Genomic DNA, 7,004 nt, shown 5'->3' with positions numbered 1-7,004 from the left:
TCACGAGGTAACTCTGGATGCGTATGAGACAAAATGCTTAAAAGATCATTTATAGCTCTGTGAGTTATATTATGCCTCAAACTCCAGTCAGCCAACTCGGCTTGAATATTTACAGAACTACACTTTTGAAATTTAGCATCATTTGGTTCTCTTAAAGAAATATTAATTGATGATGATTCATATTGATCCTCAAAGCAATAATTTGATAATGAATTTACTTCATGTTCACAAGAGTCTTTGTCAGCAGAATTATCACTTTTTCGTGTAGTTTCGATACTGTTACACGGGGACGAGGGAATACTTGAATATGTTTCAGATGATGAGGGTTTGAGGAGGTCATATTGAGGGGTTGTTGAGTTGGGTTCGGTTATCTGTGTTTTAAATTTATGATATTCTCTTGACGCACTTTTGTAATGTCGTTTTAGACTGGCCCGTTGAGACATAATTTTCGAGTACAAACTTCGATGAAACAACTCTATAAAAGCAAAACTATGAAAAAAATAAGCAAAACTTTGGACATGATAACTTACCTTTGCAACTATTTCTTTGAAGGTTCAGATTAGTTTTTAGGGCAACCGGGCAACCAGAACACTTTACTTACATCACTTATAGAAGCACCTGCTCACAATAAAGCCGTTTTCCTATCCTATTTGTGATTTTATTATTGCCACTTCTTCCCGCGTTTTACCTACGGATTCACTCCCACTAGTCACACTTTTTCGGTTCCCTTCTGTGAAATGTCATTGTACATGTCAATTCACATGTCATATGTCACAAATATAATGGCGTTTCAAGTTAAGATCGTAGCGTATTTAAAACTAAAATGGGCAACCCGTTCCTAACCTAACATTTCTGGTTTATGTTGATCTGTTTATTTTGACTTAACAATTTTATTCAATTTTTTTATCTGATATTCCAGGCTTTTCATCGAACCACTAAAACCGTTCATAATTTGGTTCGGAGGAACATTTTACCTGAATGTGGCTTGGAAATATGATGAAAACTAAGTTTCCGTTCTGAATCTTTTTTAGGCCAAGAACGACACTGAGGGACACAACAGTAACTAAAACTCAAAGTCACTTCTCATTTCTTCATAACATACAGTACAGCAGCTACATTTAACGGCGAAAAACACCAGCAAATTTTGAAACTAGTACTGAATTTGCAATTAAAATCAAATGTAAACAAACGAAGTAATGGTGGCTAGGTTGCCCGAACCTATTTCCAAAATTGATCATCAGATGGCGTATTTGCTATCTTGAAACGCCAGAAAACACAGAAAAAAAGGCAATTAAACGGGAACGTAACGTAGCAAATGCTTTCAATCTTTCATAATAAACGAGAATTTACCAAAAGTATTTTCATTTTGCTAGAAACGCATGTCTCGAACGTTTTAAACTAGGTAGAGAATCTGCTAAAATGTCAACTATACTTCTTAATGGGATGAAACATTTAACTCTAAATTCCGATCAAAAATGTACGTACACACAACGTACAAATATTTATGTGCATGGTACGTACACTTTTCGTCCCGGACGTATCGATGTAAAAAGTACTTTAGACGTACGTACAAAGTACGAACTGTGCTCATTGGGAAGTGGTACTTGCCAGTACCCACTTTTTAAATCTAGCACCGTGCCAAAAGGTGGTTTTGTGCCAACAACTGATGTGGCCAACAGTTGCCTGACGTCACATGTTGTCTTCCGTCAAACTGACACATGTCACTAATAAAGTTTTTTTTCATATCTTTGTCGACCTCATTGATTTCCAGTGGTTCTCTTTCATTGATTTTTTCAAAGATAACTTTGACATGTTTTACACAGGTGTAAAATAAATAGAACAGTAAAGCCTAGTTTATAAAACACAATTTAATTTTAGTAATAGTATTAATATTAGTACTAAGAATAGAATCAATGCTTATGACCGAAGGAGTTTATAAAACAAAATAACTTAATTTTAGTATCAGTACCTAATAATTAAATTTACTTAAAATCCAAAATTTTTTATGGCTAATATAAAAATTAAATCTTTTTGCATTTTTTGCAACAGCACCGATAAATATTATCGGGGGCAATAATAAAAGCTCAGATTTAGCCGGATAATTTTTATGCTTGTTGAGACCTGTTGTAACTAAATCCATTTTGCCAAACAGGTCGAGTTTTGTACCATAAAGAAAGTATGAGAAGACAAGCGGAAAAATTATCCTGTTCAAAATCTGAGCTCGAATGGTATTTGATAAGACAATTCCATGAATATAATCAATAATACAATTGGACTGCGACTTCCTTGTACTGGTAGAAATAATTTTTTCTGGTTCTTTCTGCAGTAGAATTCTATCCGAAGCGAGCCATAACCAGAACAATACGAACAAAAATCAAAATTGACAGTGCCAGCAAAAATCTCAAGGTGAGACATTGCAACAATAGAAGTGTAGTGAAAATCCGTGGAAACGATGAAATCAACAGCAAAATTTATCCACTTGCAAACACTCTTCCTTCCTTATTAGACGATAGCAAACCGTGTTTTGATGACGTATTTATGGCATTTTTTGTACATGAGTTCAATTGACGCTGTAATTTTCGATAACACCCCTCCTTATATGGGAGATTTTACATATGAGGAAAATATTCCTATTTAAAGTTCTGGCAAACTAGCGAAAATAATAGCAGAAAAGAGAGATAAGAAAATTAAGAAGCATACAAAACTAGAATGCAATTATCGCTGTCATTCTGGTGAAAATGCACTGCTTCTATGGGACATTTAACACATGAGGAAAATATTCACAAAAATGATAGCTTCCACATGATTTTATTATGTTTTTTTCTTTTTGTTTTGGGTTCCGGTTTAAAATAAAGGGATTGTCGCGAACCTCGCTTCTTCCCGGCGCAATTCCGGGTCCGGTCGGAGTCTCCGGACGATTTCCGACTCCTTCGGGAACCGCTTTCCGATCGCGGCAGGTCGCAGCGGGCGCTACATTGCCCCTTTAGCGTTCAAAGGACAATGGGTTCGGATGTCCGGGAATTGAAATGTCCCAATCAATTTGGGCGGGTAAATCGTCCCAACTAATCAATAAATCAACCGACTGGTCTAATTCGTCTGAGGGGTTTATCATTTTTCAGAGAATTATTACAAAGAAAAATAAAAAAGGGAAAACTCAGTGTGAATCCTACTCACAGTCAAAGTGCTGCTTTCGATTCAACAACTCATCATTGTTAACCCTTTTACGACTCCAGCGGGTGCTGTAATGTTACGAATGAAAAGTCCCTATCTTACTTCCCCAATTTAACTTTAATTAAAATAAAGTTATCTTTACTTAAGAACACTGGAGCCGTCTACCGACTTCCCTGCTTTAATTTTTGAACAAAAAAGCAAAACTTTAGCAGTTACTTTATCAAAAAAACTCGACTTCGGGATGCCAGTTGGTTTTTGGTCAAACCAACAAACCTTAAGTTTGAGTTAAAACGAGAGGACGAACTGGACCAATTTTCATCCGTACAATTTGGGTCCAAGGGTGGCCCGTAATTAATTAACTTTATTTTACTAACTAAACACTTTCTAAAACAAGAGACGATTTCCCCGGTTAGGTAACGTGGAATTAGGATAATGAACGGAAAGGCTGTAGGGGAAAAAAGGGGCACGTATTGTCCACCACGACCCGATCACTCCTGACACTGCCCGGCGCGACTTACGCGACACAGAAGTTCGGAGAGGCCTTTTTCACTTCCCGGTACACTTAGTATTTGCACTGACGACGTAAAAACGAACGCCCTGAAAATACAATCAAAATTCCCTAACCAAAAAATCCCTATCTAAAAATTCCTAGAAAATTCCCTAAAAATGTTCCCTAAAATTTTTTCCTAAAATTTCCCTAGAAATTCCCTAAAATTACCCTAGAAATTTTCCCTAGAAACTTTCGCTAGAATTTCCCTAGAAATTTCCTTAAATTTCGCTAGAAATTTTCCCTAAATTAAAGTCCCTAGGATTCTACATATTTGTCCTTGAAAATCCCTAAAAATTTCTGATACAATTTTGACACTGTTGGGCGGTTGCACTTTCAAGTGTCTTACCTGTCTTTGTTTTCTTGACAAAGAATCGCTGTCGTTCCCGACGGTGGAACTCGAAACAACGACTTAACACGCACTTCACTTCACTTTACTTCCTAGTGTTTTACTTTGGGAGGAAAAAGTTCCCACGTTGTCCTGAAATCGATAAATCGTCCCACGACAATTAAGATCGACAAAAAAACGTCCCACGATGTTGATGAAATCCACAAGTCCCTGACTTGAAGAAGTTGAATTTCCGCTCCTTTTTCCATTTTTCGGTTTTTCTCGATGTTTCACTTGCGAAGCGTACCGAACAACTGCTGCTGCTGCCGCTGGGTGGGTCCTATAAATATTCTTGGTTATATTTATATGAGCCCGGGAACCAATCAGCAACCAGAATCTGGCAATCTGAAGGGGCGGAGCTTGTTTACAGACTCGCGTTTTCTATTTAAGGCGTCTCGGTCTCTGTTTGCAGTTTTTTTTTGCATTTTTGCCATCGTGAAGGTAACTTCACGATGACACCCCCCCACCAAGAACGGAGGTTCGGCGAAAGTTTTCTAAAAGAAAAATGAACTGCTAACTGAACATTTTTTGTCCCTTAAATGAGCCTGAACCGAGTGCTTAACAAGGGGTTGGGTATCACGGTTCCTAAAATTTAAAGTAGGGCCCGAATAGAGACTGATGACTTTGTCAAAAAGGATACCTCTCATACAATCTGTAATCACGGTGAAAATGGCAAAGGATACTGGTTTTTCCCTGGAAATGGAGTGTTTTTCTGTTCAGTGTATCGTTACCTTGTAATAAGAGAAAGGATACTCGTGGGGAACCTGAAAAACCAAATCCGGGACTTTCTGTGTTATGGCGCCTTCACCATCGAATCCAGAAAACTACCTGAAAAAGTCAAACGGGTTATTTACACACGATTCACGGTGAATTTTTTCACGGTGGGGCTGGCTTTCTTCGAGTATGTACGATGTATGGATCACGGTGGTTTGTACAGGGTGTGTACAACACGGTCGGTCGTCTCTTTCCGGGGGGCTGCACGTTGGGCTTCTAGTGTAGGCTGATGCGGCTTTCCAGACCTCGCTGGGCCTTTTCTAAGCGGGCGATGGTCTGTTTTCTGGCCGCCTTTAGGGTTGGGTCCTTTAGATCGAAGTTGTCCAGGTGCAGTATGATTTTGGTTACCAATTCTTCATATCGGTCCAATATATGTACTTGTGGATGCAGCTCCTTCACCATCAGGTCAACAAGCTTGCTGGCTTCTAGGCAAGTTTCCTTTAGTGTGCTTGGCCGTTGCCGTTGCCACTTTTCTTCGGCTTTGTTGACTGTTCTGAGTGCTGAATTCACCTGGAGCTCTTCTTTTCGGGGAATCTGCACCTGTTCCGCGGTTACTTCGGTTTCCTCGGCGGAGTGCAGTTCCTCCTTGTGGGCTGCTCGGCGCACTCGTCCACACTGGTCTGGTTCTGGGTGATTTCCATCTGGTGACGGCCTGATATCATCCACGAATACGTTATTTGCACCTCCATTTCACTCTACTTCATATACGGTGTCTGAAATCTTCTTGGATATTATTCCTTGGCCGGTCCATGGGTTTACGAACGCCCCGCGTTTTCTGTTTCGGACATTTACCCTTTGGCCTACAGTAAATCTGACTGGAGGGGGAACATTGCGGTTCGGGAACGTCCTTTCCTGGGACTGCAGTTGCCGTAAGTAGGCACGTCGATTCTTCCTTCTCTTTTGATTCGCCGATTGGTGGGGTCTTCGGAATTTTGCCAATTGGGTTTTCCATTCACTAGGAATGGGAAGTTCGTACCCCAGTACCAGTGAGGCTGGTGATTGTCCTGTGGCTCGGTTTTTCCTGTACCTCAGCACTTGTAGGAGTGTGGGAATTTGCCTTTCCCACTGAGTGACGTCCTTTTCAATCAGCAGGGTCCTCATTACTTTCTGGAATTCTTGGCACCTTCTTTCCACGGGATTGGCTCGTTGGTCGGAGATGGCCGAGAATAACTGACAAATTCCTTGGCTTTGACACATTTTCTCCATCTTGTTGCTGATGAACACTGCACCATTGTCGGAGTCTCCGGACGATTCCCGACTCCTTCTGGAACCCCTTTCCGAACGCGGCGGGCAGCAGCGGGCGCTACATTGCCCCTGTAGCGTTCAAAGGACATTGAGTTCCGATGTCCGGGAATTGAAATGTCCCAATCAATTTGGGCGGGTAAATCGTCCCAACTAATCAATAAATCAACCGACTGGTCTAATTCGTCTGAGGGGTTTATCATTTTTCAGAGAATTATTACAAAAAAAAGTAAAAAAGGGAAAACTCAGTGTGAATCCTACTCACAGTCAAAGTGCTGTTTTGGATTCAACAACTCATCATTGTTAACCCTTTTACGACTCCAGCGGTGCCGTAATGTTACTAATGAAAAGTCCCTATCTTACTACCCCAATTGAACGTTAATTAAAATGAACTTATCTTTACTTAAGAACCCTGGAGCCGTCTACCGACTTCCCTGCTTTAATTTTTGAACAAAAAAGCAAAACTTTAGCAGTTACTTTATAAAAAAAACTCGACTTTGGGATGCCAGTTAGTTTTTGGAGAAACCAACAAACCTTAAGTTTAATTAAAAACGAGAGGACGAACAGGACCAATTTTCATCCGTACAATTTGGGTCCAAGTGTGGCCCGTAATTAATTCTTTATTTTACTGACTAAAAACTTTCTAAAACAAGAGACGATTTTCCCGTTTAGGTAATGTGGAATTAGGATACTGAACGGAAAAGCTGTAGGGGAAAAAAGAGGCGCGTATTGTCCACCACGTCCCGATAACTCCCGACACTTACAGGCGCGACTTACGCGGCACAAAATTTTGGACAGGTCTTTTTCACTTCCCGGTTCACTTGGTATTTGCACTGACGAAGTAAAAACGAATGCCCTGAAAATACAATCAAAATTCCCTAT

This window comes from Ips typographus, unplaced genomic scaffold, assembly GCF_016097725.1.
Source record: "Ips typographus isolate SLU unplaced genomic scaffold, UJ_Ityp_2.0 IpsContig73, whole genome shotgun sequence".
Taxonomy (NCBI): domain Eukaryota; kingdom Metazoa; phylum Arthropoda; class Insecta; order Coleoptera; family Curculionidae; genus Ips; species Ips typographus.
This window is presented reverse-complemented; position numbering follows the sequence as displayed.